Here is a 23,429-nt window from a genome sequence, read left to right on the forward strand (position 1 = left end):
AAGAACTACCCCATCGGAAGCCTTGAAGCCAGGGGACAGTTGAAGGATTCTTCTTCCCTAACTGTTTATAAAGTAAGGAACATTAGTCTGTTCTGTCTGAAACGTGCCAGGCTTTGAGCTTTAGGGGACTGACACAACATTAACAAATGCCAGGCCATGCTAATGGAAAACAACAAAGTTATGAGCATCAGAAAACAGGCTGTAACTCCATCCTAACCAACACAGAAAGGAAATGCCAATGAGAAACAATGAAAAAATAGAATGGAATACTAATGAAAGAGAAACCTAGCGAATAAGAGAAGAATACATATAAAATAAAATTCAGACGGCTATGGAAAGTAAAATGAAAGATGAAGCAAGTTGTTTTTTTTTTTTTAAATCCCAGTGCTCATTCTTTTGATTTTATTTTCTTCCAAGGATGCCTGTCTCTTTTCTTCAAGGAGTGGGCGAACTTTACCACCAGGAATTCAGCAGAGTAGGTAAGCTTGACACCCCAGTTGCTTAACGGCTGGACTGGGGATCTGGGAGCTCTGGGCTCTAGCCCAAACTCAGTCTCATGGGGTGGCTTTGGGCCAGTCCCAGACCCTCACCTAACCTCCTCACAAACTTGTTGCTGTGAGGATATAATGGAGGGAAGGATAACCTTGCAAACCACATTGGGCTCCTTTCGGGAGGAAAAAGGTGGGGCGTTAAAGTAGTATCATGTAATAATAATAATAATAATAATAATAATAATAATAATAATAATAATAATAGTAGTAGTAGTAGTAGTAGTAGTAGTACTAAATCACCCCCAGCTCCCAGCCTGCTTTGTAATATGTAACACATCTTTCCACCATATTGCTACCCATCTGGAATTCTTCTCTTGTTTTATTTATGTACTCCTTCATTAAAAGCAAATCTGAATACCCAGTCAAGCCTTCTTTCCCCCATTGTTTTTATTTTTGCATAGAGAAATGCACTGTTGCTTTAGAGAAAGTAAGAATTCCAGTGTGCATCCCTGACGCTGTCATTCATTGCTTAGACAGGTGCAAACTCAGAATGTTTGCGCAAACCCCACAAACTTCCAAGAGAACAAACTCCTCACCAAACCTGAATAAAACAATCCCTTGCTGGTGTTTGTGCATATAAATAGGAATAGCTCCCCTCTCTTGATTGTGCCACAGAATACACCAAACTACTGTCTCAGCTACTTTGCAGCTCTAGGCTCTGTCTTGTGCAATTGTGTATTTGACAGGATATGGCCATCATTCCCTAATGCAATATGAATTTAAAAGAGGCCTAAAGTCAAATACTTGTACTTAACTATTCATGACCCTTTCCCAAAGGTCTGAGTTCAGCTTACGTGCCTGTGTATTATGCACCACTGAAACAGATCTATTTACTTGTCAAAGTGCCAGTAAAGCCCCACTGAAAATTTCTGCACGTGTTCCCTAGGATAGCTGGCGTTACAGGCCAGCCATGTTTGTCGCTTCCTCCTTATATATTACACATTCCTTGGCAGGGAAACCCATTTGGAAAGTGTCATCTAACAGAGAAAATGCCAGACAAGGTAACATGACACTCATTGTTTAGATTTTTTAAAGCAACGGGGGGTCTCAGGAGATGGAACAATCCAGTCCTGTGTGAAATGTTGCTCTTTATATTTTCCAGCATTCTATTCCCCTTCCTAAAGGAAAAAAAGCACTATGAAAATGTTCCAAGCTTGAAGCTTGATCACTGGAGGTTTGGAATCACAGGCCAACTACTGCAGTGGTGCCCCGGTACCCCTTCACATGCTTACTATGGTCATTATTGATGATGCATTTATACCCCACTTTTTTTCTTGCGAGGAACCAAAGGCAGTTCCTGGGCTCATTCTCCCTTCCATTTTTCCCTACAACAACACTGTGAGGTAGTGGCTACTCCACAGTCACCCGGGAAGCTTCAGGACCAAGTGGGGACTAGAGCTGGATCCCCGAAGTTGCACTCCAGCACTCTTACCATTGCACCACACTGCCTTTCTTTTAGGAGGGAAGTCTGCTGCCTGTCGGGTGCATGCATCCAGAACGTGATGGACAGAATGGCGTGCCTTCTTCCCTCAGAGGGTCACGAGCCACTTCCAGTGAAGCATGTGGGGATGAATGACCCTGCCATGCAGAGACTGGGTGGGATCACCAGGACTGCATGGCTGTGGGCAGGAAATTCAAGGGCCTGAAAGCCCAAGCGGCCCTTTCCTTGCTCTTGCCAGTCCGTGGGCAGGGACCAATCCTGGAAAGGAGGGCTGTGGAGAGAAATGACTGGCTGAGGGCATGGTGCCAGAGGGAATGCGTGGTTCCTCAACCGTGGCCGCTGGCACCTTGCCGAAGGACTCCTGGTGAGGGATTGGAATACTCTGGCCAGCTATGTCTGGAGGACTTTCAACTCATCCAAGGGGGTGGGACCAGGACCCTCAGGGGCCAGGCAGGTGAAGGACCGGGATCGGGGCTCCAGGGGAGGATGGCGTAGGGACTGCAGTTGAGGGCATGGCAACTGCGCTGGGGATTGCTGCTGTGGGAGGTGCCTCTTGCTGGATGAAATGGGCCGCGTGGAAGAGAATTCATGGGGGTAGAAGAAACTCGGCCCCCTGAGCTTGCACAAATACTATCTGACTATCCTCTAGATAATGCATATATCCTTTTAATGCTTAGCGCTCTGTTTTCAAGTACATTAGAGAAAGTCATTAGGGTGGCAAATACCAGGGACATGGCCTTCTTTGTGGTGAAACTCCCTCTCCATGGAACACCTTCCCCAGGGAGTGACGCCTATCTCCTAAAGATGTGCGCGCGCGCGTGTGCATGTGCATGCACATGTGTGTTTAACATCCAGTTCTCCTTTGGGTGATGTCAAATACTTTCTCTGTTGCTGCTACTGTGAAATGCAGCTTACTCCATGATCCCTATTGAATTCAATGAGGTTAAATACGGATGAGACGTGGCAGGCATGAAGGGGATGTGGAGGGTCAGTGGGGCTCACTGCAAGGCTCTTGCAAGGCTCCCCGTGTGTGACCCGGTGGCCTGGCCAGCAGCTCAGCAGGCTCCCAGGCCATCACCCTGGGCAGGGAAAGGACACCTGGCAGGGAAGGCGCCTCAGCCCTGGGACCTCCACGCTTGGCCTCAGTTGCTTCTGCTCTCCTGGCCAGAGTGAGCCACATCTGAAGTGGGGCAGGGAGGAAGTGCAAAGGGGGATATTAAAGAAGGACATGGAAGAGGGCAGGAGAAGGATGCATGGGAGAAGTGCAGCGACGGTGGAGGAAATCCAGGGCATGTGGAAGGGCAGGCAGGGGAGGAGCACGAGGGAGGACAGGGGTTGGGAGAGACCAGGAACAGGTACCTTTGCTGTCCTTGGCCGGGTGCAGAGCCAGATCACCACTGGTTAAGCCTGCTTCCTGGTGAGACAGAACTCCTTTCTACACTCCCTTTATCAGCAAGCCCTGCGCTGGGCTGAACAAGCCACTTGCTAGTACTGTTTCAGAGAACAAGGGAGACTCGGGGTTTGAACAGGGTTGTGTGTTAGAGATGAGACAGCCCTGGGTTTAACACTGGCTGTTCATGCAAGAGTTTCTGGGTGCAACAGTGATTTCCTGGGGAGGAGAAGAGCCCTTCCATGTTAGTACGGTCCAGCCTGTTATTGTTGATGGGCTCTAATTTCCCCTTTTGGGTTGAAGTTTAAACAGACTTTTGGTGTATGTAACCAGGGAAGCCTTCAGTAAAACTAACTCAAAGACCTTTTGCCTATAGTCCTGTTAATGGAAAGAAGGGAGAAAGCAAGCTTTGCCATTCCCCATCCTGCTGACCTGCAAACAGGGGGAGGGGGGCATGTTTTATTATTCTATGCAATTATCTATGCATATAATATAGATAATTTCTGCAGCAATATCTTCAAACATTTCATTGTCTAACACTATGAACTAACTAACTACAGTTCCAAGGCAACTCTCACAGCTCCCAAATCCTCTTCTGACTTAGGAATTAATTCAAACTGGAGAAGAATTCACTTTTCTTCCACCTCTGGATTGAAGCTGCTTTGCAGAGTGATGGTTCTCCTTCGTGGAAAGCAGAGTTACCCACCTGGCACTCCTGCTCCGGAACTAAAGGAGGAAGGCAGGGACTAGGTCCTCCCCTCACTTCCAGTGCAGGTAGTAACCACTGGAACATGGAGTTTTCAGCTTGTTAGCTGGCACTGAATGAAAGGAGGGAGGAAATGTTGAGAACAAATAGGTGGCAGGAGAAGAGCTGAATGCCTGAATGGATGTGTGGAAGCTTGGTTCACGGACTCAGTCTGGATTACTTCAGACATACTTCTCAGTTTTGTAGGGAGGGAGGTCATCTTATCATGCTTGTTGCCCAATGACCTGAGCAAAGGTGGTGGGGAGAAGGCAAGGTTTGACATAGCCATCAAAGTGCTTCAATATGTACGAAATGGACATTCCTAGGGTCCAGGTCTTAGGAATGATAGATGTCATAACCATCAGCTGCATTAAAAGTCTTTTTTTTTCACTGTGCTGATGCAGTCATTCCATTAAAAAAATTAATGGATGCCATTCTGGCGCATTAGAAATCAAATCATAACTCCCTGGAGAAAACCAGTGTTAAACTTCACAATTGAGCTGCTTCTGGTATATTCCTGGAATATATTCACTGGGGTCATTATGGGACTGATGCTTATGGTGTTGCCTAGATAATGGCAAGTTGATTGGAGGAAGGGACAAGATTCCTCTTGTAAAAGCAACGAGGCGGGTACTGAGAATTTTCCATGTCATTGTGCATTGTGCTGTACTATGTTATGGGAATTATGCAAATATTTACTTTTAACTGCCATGAAACCCTGGTGCCATTGTTTATGAAGGACAGTTTCCAAGCTATCCATACTGCACTGTATTTGAAGGAAGAATTTAATGAAAACATTTCCAACATTGCTTAGCTTAAGCTATGTTTCATATGAAAACAAAAAGGACTCATTCTATTTCTTGCCCACAAAAGACAAAGCACAGATGGCTGGAAAAGACATCCAAATAAACAGAGCACTGGAGGTCTGTTCTCCTTGCCATCTTTCACATATTCTTGCTCCACCCTGCAGTTATAGTTCCATGTCTATTTATTCTCTGATGAGTACCAAAACATTGGCAGCTATCTTACAGCTAGTTGACACACAGCACAAAGGTCTTCAGGTTCTCATTTCAAATCTTCACTGCAAAATTAATATTTGGATGTTGGATGTGCATCTTTCTGTAGAACATGAAAGCTTTATGGCATTTTGATTATTCTGCTTTATGCAGCCCCATAAACTGCCATCTATCCACCACTAGGAACACAGGAAGTTTCTCCATAATGAGTCAGATCATTGGTCCATCTAAATCAGCCCAGTCTACCCTGGCAAGATCTGCAGCAGAAACATTTCACAGTCCTATTTGGAAAGGCTGGAATTGAATTTGAGCCCCTCTGCATACAAATGTACTAATGACTGACGAGTCCTTACGCCATAGTAAAAGCACTATCCTAAGCATATTTAGACAGGTCCCACAATGCCAAGTATTCCCCAGGCAGCCATACTGGCTGGAGGATGCTGGGAATTGTAGGGTTTTTTCTGTTTACACATACATAGGACTACATCCTAAATAGCCCTTACATGATGGCTATCAAATATTGCCCCTTATCAATTGGCCTCTATAAGCAATTACTGAATGTCAAAGACAGATAACAAACAGATGCAAGCCAATAGTGTAATGTTATGCATTATTATTGCTACCCATTTGGATATTCAGTGCAGAAAGGTAGAAAATTATTAAGATGGGTAGATCAGGGAATACACTTTCAAAAATTTGAAATCAAAGTTCACAAAGAAATCTGGAAGAGAACTTTGGAGAGCCAGTTCGGTTTTTTCAACACCACCTTGACCGGTATTTCTTAAAGCATATTTTGCTTCCTGTTACTGCCTTTTTCACTCAGCTTTCAACGGCCTCTTCCCACTGATTCCCCTGCCTTACTCCTTTCCTTCCCAGTCAGTGCATGTCAATATTCCGATCCATGTTTCTCACACTGAGATCCAATTGACATGGCTATTTACAGCCGATTTTCACTTGTAAACACACAGAATTTAATTGCCTTCTGTGTTTTGGAGGCTGCTTTCATAGTAGTCCTGTTAAGGCTTTACAACACAATTTCTCCACTGACACAAGTGCAGGTACATTTTGATCCAAATTTTGGGCACGATAGGGAGCTTCTTCTGTAATCGGACCTCCTGGAGATATTGCTGTCAGCCAGGTTTCCCTCTGTGGGGACAAGGACCAGGAGTGCATTTGTATTAGATGCACATGTTCAGTATTCATTCATTGAGAATTACAAACAGCCTCCCTCTCGCCACGAGAGTATCAGCCAAAGTGGTTGTTTGGCTTTGCCTTCAGAGATAAAAGGGAAAATCTGTCAGGATTGTTTGGATATAAAAGATCTGTTATCGGCATTCATTGGACAGATGGGGAATGTATCCCAGGGTTTAACCTTGCAGGTGGTGGCGAGTAGACAGCTGCCACCTCCTGTGTTTCTACTGTCTTGGACCAAGCATGATTATATCAGCTCAGAGAAGGACGAACCTGGCTTGTGCTTATTCAGTGATCATAGGCCAACAGTATTTCCTGAGGCTGGTCTAGACGAACAGCTCATTATTCAATAAAAACCTTTCTGGGTTGTGCCATTCCAGACTGCAAGCAGAGTCCCTTGAGGGAAACTGCTCCCCTACAAAAAGTAATTCAAAAATATATATATATATATGCTGTGGGAAACCATCCAGGCCTGGGTTGGGCTGTCCTTTGCTAAAACACACAGCTTGAGTTCAATAGGAAGGGAGTTTTTAAGCAGAGAGCATTGGAACATGCACTCTTCCTGCAATACGCTGGGCTGGCGATGTTTCTCAGTTTCCAGAGGATGCTCCTCAGTTCAAGGAGCGGGGAGAGGACAGTCCTCTACTCAGAGGTATCCTGCATTTCAAGGTTTGTCTGGGCAAAGTTTGGTTTAAAGTTGGAGGTTCATAAGGAGGGAGAGAAACAAAGGCCTCAAAGTTGTCTTCAATACCCAGAAGGGGGCACTGGAGCAGGAGGGAGGGTGCCTGCTCCATGCCCAGGGGAAGTCGGCGGACAGTCCTGCAGAAAGGAGCTGTGCCCTCAACTGCATGCCTGGGGAAGGGTGAGCATGAGCTGGGTGAGGCTGCCTGCCTGACTGGATTCCCCCTCCACTGCCTTTCCCTTGGGCCAGAGAGGAGGAGTACCCGCTGGGAGCCATGAGCCTCCTCCCATGCCAGAGGGAATCCCCTGGTGCACGTGGTTGAGTGCTGCTGGAGAGATTTGGCCGGGGAGCCTCTGGCAGCTGCTTCCCACCCTGCCCGGCAGATTCCTGCCTGTCTTGCTCACATGGGAGCAGTGGCCAGAGAGCCAACTGAGCAGGACAATCCTCTCCCAGCATCTATCAGCTGATTGCCAGGAGCAGCCGAGGCATCTCTGACGGTCATGCCCAGTGGCAGCTGCCAGAGCAAGGGTGGCGGGGAGGCCCTCTGGCCAAGTGGCTGCGTGACTCTGGCCCCGGTACCATGATGGATGGTGCTTGCTGGTGTGAATGAAGCAACAAGCCATTGCATTGCCAAGAAATCAGAATAGATGGTTGCCGCCGCGGTGGTGGCTGTCTTTGCTGCGGCTGAGGTGGGGGCCCAGGCAGCTTCTCAGAGGAGACCCTGCTTGGCTGGAGCTGCACTTGGGCCGGTTCCTGGAGCCAAGGAGTCATAGCTGGGCTGCAGCCCTGGGGGCAGGGGTCTGGGCTGCAGTCCCAGCAAAGGGCCACAGACTTCTGTTTCTGCTCACAGTTTCTCAGAGCAAATGCACTGTGCTGAATGCCACAATGAGGTTTTGATGACTCGACATATCAACTCTGCGAAATAGAGGGGAAATGTTGCTTTTTGTGTCAGGGAAACTCACCAGGGGCTTGAACTCACAAAAGCCACTGGAAGAGAGGCCCAGGAAGGCCCTTTCAGGTATGCTTCTCCTCACACAGAGGGCTCCTGCAATGTGTACATGTCAGAAAGGACACTCTGAAATGGGCTCAGAACCTCATTTAGCTGCCAAGACATGCAAGCCTCTTCCAGCCTGGCACTCCACTCCAGATCTTGCCATCAGCTGGCGTGTAAAGACACTCGGGCTGGGGTTGAAGGGTGCCCACACCCCCCCACCTCACAAGCAAGTGAACACTCACATATGGCTTATTTCAAACATGCAAGTTGCCTTGCTTATGCTTTTGTGTGGGTTTTACACAGAGCAGTCCTGCCTCAGCCCTCAATTTTCCAGTCACAGTAAAACAAGATATTCAGAATGGGCTGGGATCTGGTGGCAAGTAAGCTGGTGTTGTGTTTAAAAGAAGAGCTTCAGATGTGTGCTTGCACACATCATGACACCTGAAAGCACATGGCATTCATAGCCTATCGCATGGAAAATGGAAGTAAAGGCATAATTAACAGGAAAAGACATGCAGTGTATCCTTTAAGTAAAATCAGCGAAGCAAAATGCATACGCTCTCTGTCTTTCTCCTGGTAGCGCTATGAAATCTATACTCCATATCTGAGTGGGAGTAGATATTTTCTTTATAATTCACTGTTCTATAACCATCGATCTTATCTACAAACCATAATAATGGGTTTGATCATCTGTTTCCATGGAAATATTTGGAATGGCACAAACACGGAAAAATGTGCTCATGGAGGTGGCTAGATTCTCTGGAGTATACACAGACAGGAAATGCTTCCTACATATTTTTTTCCAGAGAAATGAACATATTTAGACAATCTAGGCAGCTGGAAGAAATCAGGTAACAGTGGAATAAGGAGATGAAAATAATAGCAATAGTGGCAGTAACAACAGCAACTGCAACTGGCAAGTTTTATTTTTCCAAGAAAGGTGACAATTGTACAAATAAGTGCCCTTTTAACACTATTTCCTCACATGTTGTGTCATCTGGATTCTTTTCCGAATTGGTGACTTGCCTGAGCTGGCCAATCAGACTTCTGCAGTCAGCATGACGCTATCATGGCACAACCTGTAATGTGATTGAACCATTAAATATAAGGGGGAAAAAAGCTTGAGATCAACGCCACCAGCTTGGCAGTGAGGGTAAATCAATGCCATTTGGGGTATAGTCCTCTGGACCACACACTCGCTTCAGGCTTGTGAATCTATGAATCAATCAATCAATTGCACTAAGCCATAGGCCATTACAATCAACTAGGTAAAACATTGAACTAACAAAAAAAAAAAAAAACCCATAATCAAATGTGTTAAAACATAAGACTGAAAGATGGACCAGGTGTGATTCAGGACAGAATCCACTTCAGAGCCTTTCTAGGTCTTAACTTTTTAGCTGCAACAGCAAAAAGAGGGACTCAGTAAGACACGTGTGCATCAGGCTCTGACAACACGAACACTAACTTCTCAGGATAAAGTACTCTAGCCCTCTGGCCTCTTTCCCTTCTACCCACTCCCTGGAGTGCCCCTTGGCCCCACCTGATGCCAGGTTTCTGACCTTGGAGAGGCACCAGTGCTGTCCTCTTCACAGGGGCTGCCAGGGCCTGGTGGCAGATCCTGGCCTTCCTTCTGCGGCGGGAGCTGCCCAGGTCCCTGCAATGTTCTCCCTGGGAGAATGCCCTCTTGAGCAAACAGAAAATAGAGTTGCAGAGTGAATTCCCAGGAAGGGAGGCAGCTTTCTGGCATGAGAGCAAACATTAATGAAAAAAACATGAAGTTTTGACTCAGTCTTCCAAGGAATCTTTATCAAATATAACACATATTGTTTTGCATACATTATTTTATACAGTTGTAACAAGTGTATGTAGGGAACATGTACACAATTTACTCAAGCTTCCAGTTTGCAGCATTTCATGGTATGTACTATATGTGTTCAGTTAAAGTGGAAGTTGAGTGCCTTGTGTCTGTGAGTCTTCTGACCTTCTGGTATAGCTGGGTGAATCTGTTGACCTCACTCGGTTTCTAATTTTCCTAACCCTAACTAAAAATAATGAAAAAGTACAAACATTTGTATACATTTTGTATTGTATTCATTTAGTCAAATATACAACTGTTACTATGTGCTTTTTCTTTACATATTTTTGCAAGTGATTTCACACAAAACAATGTTTATTTGTCTGTGCATTGAGTTATAAACAGTATCACACAAATCTGAAAAATGCAGATTTCACTGAGCAATTCACTTTGGTTCACAAATAACACCACAGGCATGAGTTTAATTCTATATAAAAATCCTGAACAAATGTCTCATCCATCCTTGCTCTGTAGTCCCCCAGTTCTTTGATAAATTTTTCAAAAATGAAATGTCTATCAAAACCGAATCAAATCTTAAATTGCATTTTTATCTGCCAAAAAAGGCCTCAGGAATGATTCTGCTGCCTAGAACAGGCATACTAGGAATTCTGTGGCAGTTGTTAATATGGGCAACTCTGGGAATGAATGGAAGGACTTTGGCTCAGTAGCAGAGTGCCTGCTTACATGCAGAGGGTCTCAAAAGTGATTCCCAGAACCACTGGATCGTGGATGATACCAAAGCGGGAGTGGTGACCACAACTGAGGAGGATCTGGACAGGCTGTGGAAGTGGGCGAAGGACAACAGGAATAGGTGTCACAGGTACAGGATGAGGACAAGTGGCTGGAGAGCAGCACTTGTGAAAGGAATCTCTGGGTACTTGTTGATAGCAGGCTAAACATGAGCCAGCAGTGTGACGCGGTAGTTAAGAAGGTGAATGTCACCCTTGGTGTGGCTTCCAGATCTTGGGAGGGGTTGATACCACTGTACTGACTCTGGGGCACCACAACTGGAGTACTGCATCTAGTTCTGGGCTCTGCATTACAGGAGAGAAATAGTAGCCAGGTTGTGAGGGGTGACATATGAGGAGAGATTGAGGGAACTACGTCTTTTCAGCCTGGAGAAGAGGAGAGTCAAGGGGTTTTTTTAGCCACTTACAGGTATTTATTTATTATTTTATTTATTAAGACCATTTATATCCCATCCTTCCAACAAGTGCTCAGGACAGCTTACATAATGTACAACTACATAGTACAATAATAAAACCTCAATTGTTAAAACAATATAAAACAACACATCATAAACATAGAGAAAAATAAAAAGGAGGAAAAGAATAGAATTGCGACTGTGGAGAGAGAGAGAAAAAAAATCTTAAAACATCTAAAACCCTGGATTATTAAAATGATGGTTGAATAAAAAGGTCTTTACTTGGCGCCGGAAAGAGTTTAACATCAGTGCCAGGTGGAGCTCTCTGGTATGCCATGTGAGGAGGCCATGCCCTGTGCTTCCCTCCACTGAAGGGCAGGACACATTCCAATGGGGCAAAGCTCAAGGAACCAGGTTTCAGGTTGGATGTTAGGATGTCCTTCCTGACAGTGAGGACCCCTAACCATTCTGAGGGAAGCCCAGTTAGTGAAGGTGTTCAAGACTGGAGAACCACAAGTTGGGGAATACATGAGCAGAGCAGGCCGGAGCCAGGGGTCAGACTAGATGGTCCAGGAGACCCCTTCTGACTCACTTTTTTCTATGCTTCTACATAACGCTACTGGGCTAGATAGTCCAAGGGTTTGACTTAGGATAAAGCAGCTTCTGATGTTCCTATATTCCTGAATCTGCTATCAGGCATTTAAAAGACAGTCTGGAAAGGGGGAATATGATTCCCTGCTGTTCTCACCGATTACACACTCATGGGAACAGGAGAGAGAGAGGAAATTCTTCACCAATTTTGGAAGCAAAGGAAAAATAGGGTATGAAAGCAGATCAAGGAAAGACAGGGAAGGTTGGTGACTCCTCTGTCAGAGGGGCTCCTTTACATTTGAGCTTTTATTCTGAGTGCTATAGGAGCTTCCTAGGTGCTTAATGGTGGTGAACCTATTTTGGGTCGGAATTCAGCACGGTGAATGCTAATCTGACCCTTCCTGATTGGCTAGATAACAACATGGCCACTTTGATTGGCTCAGTAAGGTCTTCTATACATCGTATGTCAAAAGTGTTCTCACAACCGCTGCCATCGCATGTTGCATACCTTGTGCATCCATTTGCAATTAGCAGGGTATTTCTTGACTAGCACACAAACATCCTGAGTGCACTTTTGAAGTATCCAATCTATTCCATCCGGCAATGTAGCTCATGATCCCATTACTTTCCTACAGCTTCGGCTTTATTGCTCTCTTACCAGCCCCATTTTATATTCCCTCTTAAATGAGTCATTATTAAACTTCTTTCCCCTGTAAACACAACTTGCAAGAATGACTCCTTGCCGGAGACAGTCTAAGGCACCCCTGAGTGAGTGACTTGCAGGCTCTGGAGTTTATAATTATGGAAATAACAAAGGGAACACATAAACACACTTGATATGAATTCTTTGGAGCTGTGGTCTGACATGTGGGTGTCAGCAGACTTTATTCCTTTAAGGGATATTTGCAGGGGTGGGAAGTTGCTTTTATTCTTTTTATCTTGTTCCTCCTAATGAAAAATTGTGTGCAGTCTGAAAATGTGAATCATACTGATACTGAGAACTTTTACAAACTGTGTGTGCATTTTTTTTTTGTTCAGCAGCTTCTGAAGATTCCCTCCAGGAGAAAGGACACGTAAAAAATATCCAATTAAACTGAAGCACCATATGAAGTACTCACCATCACAGCTTGCTGAGGCTCAAACGTATCTATCCATACTGTTACAAAGCACTGATTTCTTTTCTGAGACTTCCTTAATATTCTTATATGAACACAGGACAGGTTAGATAAGCTTTTCAAGAGCTGGGGCATCAGTTGATCAGAAGCAAAGGACTTTGCCAGAGTTCTGTGCAGGTTAATTAAGATAAGCAAGATAAGATTTGTTACCTGAAAATGCATTAATTTCGTGTTTACAGACAATGTGTGGGGATGGAAGAAGATGAAAATTTATGCTAGATAACCCACTTTCAAGGGTGGAGTTTGGACTGGATGTGGGTTCTTGTTGAATTGTGGAGTATTGTTGAAACATTGGCTATTATGTTGTCTGACCAGAGCCATGATAAACAGAACATGATTTGTTAATGACCAACAACCTATGCAGAGAATTCATGGCTTGCTGATGGGGTGTGAGTTGTGAATGTTCATCAAACCATGATTTGTCAGCACAGATGTTTCATTGACAATGTTTGGTTCAACATCAGCCCACAGTCAAAGCACACCCAACTCTTGAGTGTGGGCTCCCTTGTTTGAGCCTTTACATTAAATGTGTGATCATATTTAATGTGTTTTGTTCTAGTCTCTTTTAAAGAGCGGTTGGGTTGGGCAAACAGAATCAGTACTGCCATGGATAGCAGGCTTCTCATTTTCTGCTCGTGGCAGAGTCCCAAAGGAAGCCACCCTTCAAAACCTGGCCAGTTGCTCAAGTGCTACAGATCCAAAAGCTGTTTTCAGATGTGTACCAAGCCAAGGACACCTGAGGGTCAAATTCTATCTAATGTGTTCATGTGAATAGTATTCCAGAGTTGCAGTTTTACAATTATTTAACAGTATGAAGCTGCAAAATAGCATCTGAAGTAAGAGGGGATTGAAGAAGGGCAAGGTGCTTATCTTTGTGGCCAGCTACCCTCTCAGAGCTGCATTTTGTTCTGTGAAGATATAGAACAAAACCAGCCATCAAGGTAAGCTTTTAGTAAGAGTAATGGCATACAGAGAAAGAGGTAAGTATCCTTGCAAACTTCCTGTCAAGGAGAGGAAAACATGCGTGCGATGGAGGAGACTGTTTGGCACCATTTAGTTATCCAGCCCAGTTTTGTCCATCTGACTGGCTTATGCACTCTATGGCTTCACATGGAGAGGGGGCCACGCATCCACGCTACCAGATCCCCTTGTCTGGACTCTGCATGGGGCCCTCTGCATTACCAAAGAGTTATCAAGATTCCCTCAGTGTAGTATGTTGTCTACAACAAGGCCATTGCCAGCTTTACAAAACAGCCCTTGACTCAGATGCAAGGGTGAGCCTGAGTGAATGCAGTCATGTATTAGTTCCATGGCTAAGCCAAACATTTTCCCCAGATTTTTTTCTTGCGTTTACATAGGATGAGGTGAAGGCGTGTGGACAGGTGTCCTGTCTTTCAATGGACAGTCATCTCTTTTGCAGCCCATAGCCTACTCATCTGACCATATTTCAATGAAAACTATGGAAGACATCATGTGGTAATTCCTCCCAGAGGGCATTCCAGATCTGGAAATGCAGGCAGGCTGGGAGGCTGCAGAGCAGGGGAGAAAGACATGAAACAGCAAGAGCAACATGGGGCATTCCTGGCTGTTGCACAGTAAGTAGATGGGTAAGTGCAGAATGAGCCCAAACATGAAGCACTGGAAGCCTGGAGAAGAACCTGTAGGCTGCTCTGAGTTCCTTGCATGAGGAAAAGGGGCATGGCTATAAGGTGGTGGAGGTCCTAATAAGTGACCTCCATGGAGGAAACTAATCTGCAGAAATTAGGTGCACAGCACTAACCCCAACTGCACCATGGAACGGGGTGCAACTTTGTTCTTCCTTCCGTTCTGTGATGAAGGCAAAATGAGGCCACCCTGCCAACACAGTTGATGCTGTTGCCACTTCTGATAGTAACAGAAAAAAACTAGAAGCCCTCAGGGAAATAAGAGAGCTGCTATGCCACCACTCCCGCTAATGGGTCGACCAGCCCATGGGAAATGGTTGAGAATTTCCTGGGGAATATCAGTGAAACTGTGCCCCAATTTCTCTGGCCATCTTTCGGGTGGAGATTTCAGGAGGCCATCTACACACGGCTCTAGTTTCTTCCATAGTAAAAATCAGTGTATACTTTTCAAGGAAAAGATGCACAAAGGCATCCTCTGGTTCTTCTGTTCCTTCTTGGGTGAAGGGTGGGGGACAGGAATGGCTATAGTTATCTAGGAAGCTAGGATTTCACTGACTTTCTTATGAGAGAATTTTTTTATTCGTTTTAAGAAAAACACATTTTTAACATAAATATTTTTTCCGTAGCTTTCCAGGTGGAAATAGTTGCAGGTGCTTTTGTGCATAGCTTAGGCACATTCCCTGAGCAAGCATGAACTAATTTGTTGACTTTTTTCTCCTTCTAGTCCATTCTACATTCCTGCAGAATAGTTTTCAGCAAGTTGATGTCCTTTGAAATAATACATGAAGCAAGTGTGTTAGCCCCTCTACAATAGCAGTTGTGTCACTGCTGCAGTGGTTTAAAACTGGAAGGTTTGTGCTGCTTCAGATGAGGGGTTTACAAAGAGTCAGGCATGTAATCAATGCTCCATTTAGTAAGAGTTTGCAGTGTTATTCATCAGCCCTCCTGTGCATGTATGTGTGTGTGTGTGCGAGCGTGCATGGTAAAAAGTTCTCTTAAGTGGCAGTAATGAGCTAGTAAACTTTACCAGCAATGGAAGCCTGCAAGAGTTCCCTGGGTAGTTTAATCAGTAATAGTCTAGTCACAAAATATCATTGTTTCAGTTCAGATCACTGGCACTGCCTTCAAGTCTGCCCAGGATAGCAAGTCTGATTGCTTTTGTTACTTTCATAGCACGTCTGATGGCTACTTGCCTCGGCAGCGCTCCTAACCATCAACACTCCAGTCCTGAAATATTTGCCAGGTGTGTGTTTAACCAGAAAATCCAGATTAAGTGCTCTACAGAAATACTTCTAAGGACCATCTTTTCTTTTCTTTTTATGGGAAGGTTGTCCAATCATAGGAATGCCTATCCAGCATAGGAATCAGGAATAAGGATGTGAAAGAATTCCAATTGGTCCATGCTTTTAAGCACAAAAATCTAATTTGCATTTCCCAGATTTGGATATAATTATTCTTTGGTTTCTGTGGTTCTCCAAATTTTGAGATGCAGTTCACAGTTGAAAAATGGTGTACAAAAATACATTGGTTAGGGAACATCACAGACCAACTGGCATATACAGGGAATGTTTTATATAAAAGTGTGCATAATTAAGTAAATTGGCCTGTATAGGGGAAAAGTGCATATGTAAATGAATGTGCATTTTCACATCCATTTGTCTTTAAATCTGAAGACAGAATGGACTCATGACTGTAGGTGAAACTGACAGATGCAGACTAGATTATTTATCTAGCCATGACAGTATTTTAGGCAAGCAGGTGGCACAGTGGTTTAAACTGCTGAGTTGCTGGGCTGGTTGATCAGAAGGTCATTGGTTCGATTCTGCACAACGGGGTGAGTTCCCATGGCTCCGTCCCAGCTCCTGCCAACCTTGCAGTTCGAAAGCATGCAAACGCAAGTAGATAAAAAGGTACCACTTTGGTGGGCAGGTAACAGCGTTCCGTGCCCCTCCGTTTAGCCGTGCCAGCCACATGACCACGGAGACTGTCTGCGGACAAACGCTGCCTCCCTTGGCTAGGAAATGGAGATGAGCACCACTCACTAAAGTCAGACATGACTGGACTTTAATGTCAAGGGGAAACATTTTACCTTTAACAGTATTGCGCCTCTCCCACAAAGTCCTTGTTCACTCATCCATCCATTTTGTAGTCCCTGGAACATATATGTGGTGAAATAGGATTTTTATTCAGTTTATACCAGTCTGATGAGCCTTCACCCATCCTTATTGATTGAAATATGGAAAAAGCTTATGCTAGGGATGGGATGAACTCTGTTGGAATCCTTCCCTCCTAGCATTCATAGGCTTCCTCTTGTACTTGGTCTGATCTTCCAAAGGGAGCTGAGCCAAGAAGAAGTCTCTGCATGCCCACATAGCCCTGATTGCACAATGGCACCCTTCTTGCATATCAGTACCAGCAACCCAAAAGCCCTGTTTTAGCTAGTATGGAACAGAGATGGTCAGACTCTGGGCTTCTGCAAAGTGGACCAGAGTCCAAGGAGCAGAGCCCAAGGCATCTGACAGATTCCCATCCTTGGACATCTTTATTAAGAATTGCTGTTTATCATACTATTGGCACTTCTAGCCCTGTATTGTCAACACTGACTGGTAACAGCTGTTCAGAGTTGCAGGTAGTCATCTTTCCAAGTCCCACCGGGACACATTAGGAATTGAACTTGAGGCTTCTGTATGCAAAGTCAGATAGAGAGAGAGAAAGAGAGAGTGTTCAGGCTGAAAATCATACTGCAAATGCCACAGAACAGTTGTCTAATCATTCAGCTGCAACAGTAGACCCTTTTTCCCAGTCACTTCCAAGTTCAGCTTGATATTTTATTGTAAGTTAACATTGATAGCAATGGTAATCTATGGAAGAAAACATGCGATGAAACTGCACAGTGGCAAATTTTATTTGTGCACAGCCCAGTATTCTAAAAATTCATACCAGTGCATGTTCCAGCGGCTCCTAATTACTAGGAACACTTCTTGTTTCCTGGTACTCATCTGTAGTAATTCCCTTTCCCTATTTGTCCTTGTGTTTGGCTTTCATGGACACCCTGTTCCAATTTGTCCAGTGTAAATGGCTAGGGTTGCTAAATGGCTAGGGTTGCTATTCTCCAACGTTAGACTCTTTGCCCAGAGTTTCTAGAACCTAAATGCTTAGATTGGGCTGATCCTTCTCATCATTGCTTGGTCGTATTGTCAGAAGCATGGTATCCAGACCACAAAAGGTTTCATTTGTTTCTGCACTGCTCAGCTACATCTGAGTACTATGTGCAGCTCTGGCTGCTTAGTTTGAGAAGATCCTTAGCTAGAGACTAACCAGAGAAATGCATCCAGGATAGTGAGTGGTGTGGAAACCAGGTCCTATGAGGAACAGCTGAAGTTGCTGGATATGTTTAGTCTTTGGGGGGAAAAGATTAATGGGAGACATAATAGCAGTCGCCAGATGACAGAAAGGCTATCATGCAAAAGATGGAGAGCAGAGAGCAGGACTAGAACTAATAGGTGGTTTGGAGGCAGTTTTCAGCTGAGCATCAAGAGTAATGTCGTAACAGTAAAAGGCTGCTTTGGAAAGTTGCGGCATCTGCATTACAAGCCATTCATGGAATAGAAGTTCATGCTTGAAGACTGCCAAGATCCACCCAATGCTATAATTTTGTGATTAGGGGTATTGCCACACATCCCGCATGCCAACTTGCTGCCCAACCACAGGGAACAAACGTGGCAAGCATTTCTTCATTCCCACTGAGATTATCCAAAATTTCTTTTGTGGGGTGAGGGTGGGGAACTAATCGTGTGCAGCAGCAGTTTTTATTTGTTTCTATCAAGAAAAAGAAGAAAGAGATTGCTAATGAAATCAGTTCCCGAGAATCATTAATATGTGAGCAGGGGTGGGGGGGTTGCCTCCTCTTCTCAATTTGAGCCAAGATTTTCCCACTGAGGACTTCGCAGCTAAACTTTAATATAAATGCATGCACATAAGTGCTAAGGCATCATGCAGTTCATAACTTGCCATTTCATGCATAAGGCACCTGCTGGAGCATATTTTTAACTGTTGGTAACACATTAAAGGACAGTTATGTTTCTCATTATCAAAGTTACCTTCCTCGCTTTTAAATTCATGGAGGACAAACTACTGCAGAACAAATGAATGCAGCACAATTCAGCTGCAGTAAGTTTTCAGCAAATAGATCTAACTGAGGCTTCTTGGTATTGGGGTTTCATGAGCACAGAATTATCTAAGGGCATGGTGGAGTGTTGCAAACCTACTGCTAATTTCATCTATGAAATATTGAAGGGTATGGAGAACAGGAAGTCCAAGATCTCTTCTCAACAATCCCAGAGTGCAGGACATGAAATAATAAACTCAAGGTACAGGACACCTCGTTCCAGCTGAACATCAGAAAGAACTTCCTGACTGGTAGGGCAGTATGACAATGGAACCAATGGCCTAGGGAGGCTGTGGGCTCTCCCAGATTAGAGGCATTCCAGATGCAACTGGACAGTCATCTGAGAGGGATTGTCTAACTTGGAGTCCTTCCCTGAGCAGGGCGCTGAACCTGATGGACTTCTGGCCCCTTCCGACTCTACTATTCTGTGATTCTGGTGCAGGGATGCCTGGAGGTTGCATTCCAGCAGTGTTGGGGCCATGACAAAGTGAGTTGGGACAAAAGCAGAGCAGGAAGGACTAAAATACAGAACATACTGGCAGGGAACTACATTTCTGTGCCTCTCTATGAAAGGGATGAATTATGAATTATGAAAGGGAAAGGCGTTTCAGAGGAAAAGGCTTCAGGAAGGACAAAGGATGTCCTGGGAGGTTTTCCAGTCCTCAGGTCAATCTGATTCCCCATGAAGTTTGGATGTGTAAAGTACTAGAAGAATGTGTCATGAGCTGAGACATCCTAGGCTCAGTTCTCTTACTTCTGCCATTAGCAAAGTAGAGTCGTTTAGACTCCAACTTCTTATTTAGCTTATCTAGTTTTGCCTGAGTTTTCAACCCAAAAATGTTGCTAGTGCCACTTGAAGATCAAAGCAAAGCAAGGCAAATTTTAAATCCAAAAAATACGATAGAAAAATAAAATATGACAGTGATGAAGGTGGGATCAGGCAAATTAAGTAGCAGTTCTTAATGTCCCAGATCTTTCAGAAGCCACCTGGGATGGAAGCAATTCAGGTATCCTGACAGCAACAGATGAAGAAGAAGCCAAACCAGCTGGTGATATCTTCTGCTGTAACGTGATAAGATAGTTTGGTGACAATTGAGGAAGAGGCAAAGAAACTGGTCTTCGAAGGGATTGAATGGTGTAAGTTGGTGGAGGACATAGCCACCTAGTGGACCCCTGAACAAGAGGCATTTTATTTGGAATGCTTTGGCTGCAGGACACACTGATCTTCCTTAAGTGGTCTTCTCTGTAGTGGCCCTATTGTGATGAGTCAGGAGGCTGAATCACATGTCACTGTTCTAATCAGTAGGTTATTATACGTAGCTCCCACCTCTATCACTCTGTGTGTATGGTGTTGGTCACCAGCTGGGTACCTGAAACATGGAATGGTGGCTTCAGCTGCATGAGAGCTTTTATTCCACGGATTCCATGTATCTGTTCCAGTGAACAGACATATCTGAGATTTACATTCACTGAGAGATGGGTGAAAGAGTAATTCTGGGATGGCTGCGATTCTCTAGATAGTCTTTTGTCACATATCTCATTCCTGATCACTGTTCAGGTTTGTGATCACCCATTTGTGAATGGAAAAATTGCTCAAATTGAGAAATGATTGCATGTAAAGCTTCTGCTGATTTTATTCAGTTTGTATAAAATCAAACTGGAGAGGTTGCAACTATCAAAGGTGATTACATGACTGGAAATGTTCAAACATTTTTGCAGATACTTCCTTATGATTATGTTTGGAGCTTTGAACTGGCTTACCACCCACTTTTGTTTGGCTAGAGGGAAAATAAAGAGAGATGATTTTGTTGCAAGAGTTTGATGGAATGACTGGACCTCCAGCTGATCACCTTAATTTCTGGACTAGTAGCTTGTAATAGCACAGAAACAGGACGTATAATAATTGATTATATTAACTGTATTATTGTGGACATACAGTGTGGTGTCTAGAGTGCAGGACTGGGACTCAGGCAATCTGGGTTCCAGTCCCAGCTCAGCCATGGAGCCACAGGGCCAGTCACAACCTACCTCACAGGGTTGTTGCTATGGGTATAAGATAGAGAGTAGGAGGAAGAGAATGATGTTGCCCATTTTGAGTTCTTTAAAAAGAAAAAGGAACGGGTGGGATATAAATCTCATTTAAAAATAACTCCAAGAGAAGGAAACTAACCATAGCATAGGACAGTGATGGCTAACCTATGGCATGCATGCCCGAAGGGGCATGCAGAGCCCTCTCTGTTGCATGTGATCGCCCTGCAGCCACGTGCATGTTCAGAAAGATTAAGGGCACCAGGCAATGACCACTCATTAGCCACAACTCACCAAACTTTCACGTGGCCAGTCAGTGAGCCGCCAGGGATTTGGTTGACTGTGATTTTAGCAGAAGGTAGGAAAGGTAGGAAATACACTCAGGTAGGAAATACACTCAGGTGTATTTTTCAGGGCCGGCCAAAAGCTGGTGGTCAGTGGAACGTTGCCCCCTTGTGCTGGTGGTCAGCAAATTCAGGTTTTATGGCAGTGTTGGCACTTTGCGAAAAATAAGTGGGTTCTGAGTTGCAGTTTGGGCACTCCATCTCTAAAAGGTTCGCCATCACTGGCATAGGATATAATGCCACACACCTATTGTCTAAAAAGCACATTTGTCAAAGGAGCAGCTATTGTCTCATTTTGGGACTTAGATGAACATGAGAAACCCTTAACACAGTGTATTAAACCAAAAGTGTTTTGCTGCTGCTGCTGTTTATTGAACATTTAAATTGAATGTATCCACATCTCATAAGTAACATCTGTACATCCACCTGGATTGTGTTAACCTTGTCCTTGTCTCTTTTTGTAGAATTTGATACAACTGTGAAATAGCTTATGTGCAACAGAGTGTTGAAGAGGTTACATGTCTCAGGGGAGGGAATTAATATTAAAAAAGGGAAAAAGTGTTTCGAAGGTAATACAAGAAAGGAGGAGCAGCAAATACTGATTTTAGACCCCATAAAGTTCTGAAATAGTTTTGTTTGAGAAGCGTTTTGATCTGAGTAATTTTGAGCTTATACTTTCATGTAATCCATTTCCATTTTTTTAGAGATAGACGTCTCCACAGTAAAGAAAGGAAGGTGGAAGCTTTACAAATGTTCAGAACCATAACAAACCTCACACTTAAACTATGGGAAGTAATTTTCACTCCTCATTTGTCTGTTTTCAGTACACATTTTGCCTTCACTCTATCTAACCTTTTAACCTTGTATGTAGCGATAACGTTTATCGGATGAATCAAGAAAGACACATATATTCTATAAACACAGCAGACAAAATACCAAACTCACCATTATTCTGGTAGATCTGTGTTTATCCTGGGAAGAAGAGAAATTATTGACACTTTAAAAAAATTATGGTGACAATTTTCTCTTCTAGGCATCTTCACTGACAAGTATCTTATTCTTGATGCAATAAACTTACTGGATGTGTGTGCTTGTATGCTATTTTGGCACAATGTTGTGAGCTGTTTAAGAAAAAGGGGCAGAGCCATGTTCCTCTACACATCTCCTGCAGCCTGATCATGGTCCTACTCAAGAGTCAACCACCACCACCCTCAGGATTTGTCAGCAATGTTCCTCCATCAGGCAACTGTGCTTTGTTGCACTGAAGTCACTCAGAGGAGTAGAAAGCAGGATATGAATAATGAGCACAATGAGAAATAGAGACGTGTGGTTCTGAAGTATGGGGAGAAAATCTGGCATCCTGCAGATGTTTTGGATTACAAGTCCCATCTGCCCAGGGAAGCATGGGAGATGATCAAGGTTTAAGGTACCTATAGTCCACAATGTTTGGAGAGCCAGAGTCACCTTGCCTTGTTCTTGTAATACTGGGGCTGGGAACCTCAGGCTGAATCCAACCCTCTTGGGATCCTTATACAGACCTCTAGTTTTTCCTGAATGGTCATGCCCCTTTCTTTTGGGCCCCTGCCCTTTGTCTTGTTTGAGCAGCTTCCAGACCTTTACATGTTTGATTTCTTCATTCTGCAAAGTTGCAATATCCAAGGCTTGGTTACTGAGAATAAGAGCTTGAAGCTAAAATATGCTGGTCATTTTTGGCTTCACCCCTTTTGTCCTTGGTTCTTTCCACCACTGGAATGCAGCTCTGGGGAACTTCTCCGAAAATGCATTCAGCGCTAGGGCTGGAACAACTTTCCCACTCTTATTCATATGGATGATGATTAAACTGTGCAGAAAGAGCAAGTGGTAGGACTTTCTTGGATTATACCAATTGAGTCTGGGGAAGGGGGTGATGAAACATTTGAGAGCAAGTCCTCAAGCATTAAAAGAATTCCCTGGGATTTCAAGAAGTCTACTAGAGGTACGAACCTAGGCATTCTGAATGACACACTAACTTTCCAGAAGCAAGCCCTTGGGATAAGGCTTTTTTGCAATATCTATAGAACCATGCCCATTTTGTCCTCTGGTCCAATAGAGTTTGAGACTGGAGAGAGGTATAAGTGTTTCTGTTTCTCTGTGCACTTTTGCAGTTTAGTTAAGAATGGTTTTAGTCCTCCAATTGACTTTGCAGACACTCATGCAAGCATGTATGGAAGCATGACTAATTGTACAGTAACATATATCAATTTGTTCCTTCTAGTTTTCTCACTTAGACAACTTTCCATGTAAAAATGAATGAATGAGCAAAAAGATCTTTGTAAACTCCTGTCTTGGAAGGCTCTAATTAGCTTTTTTGAGCAATTCAATGTCTCAGAATTTAGTCAGTGGATGAAATAGACTGGTGGGAATGAAGATGTTAGGCTTGGATCTGCTGGACAGAATCTGTGGCTGAT

The sequence above is a fragment of the Varanus komodoensis genome, unplaced genomic scaffold (genome assembly GCF_004798865.1).
Source record: "Varanus komodoensis strain SLA01 unplaced genomic scaffold, ASM479886v1 scaffold27, whole genome shotgun sequence".
Classification (NCBI taxonomy): domain Eukaryota; kingdom Metazoa; phylum Chordata; class Lepidosauria; order Squamata; family Varanidae; genus Varanus; species Varanus komodoensis.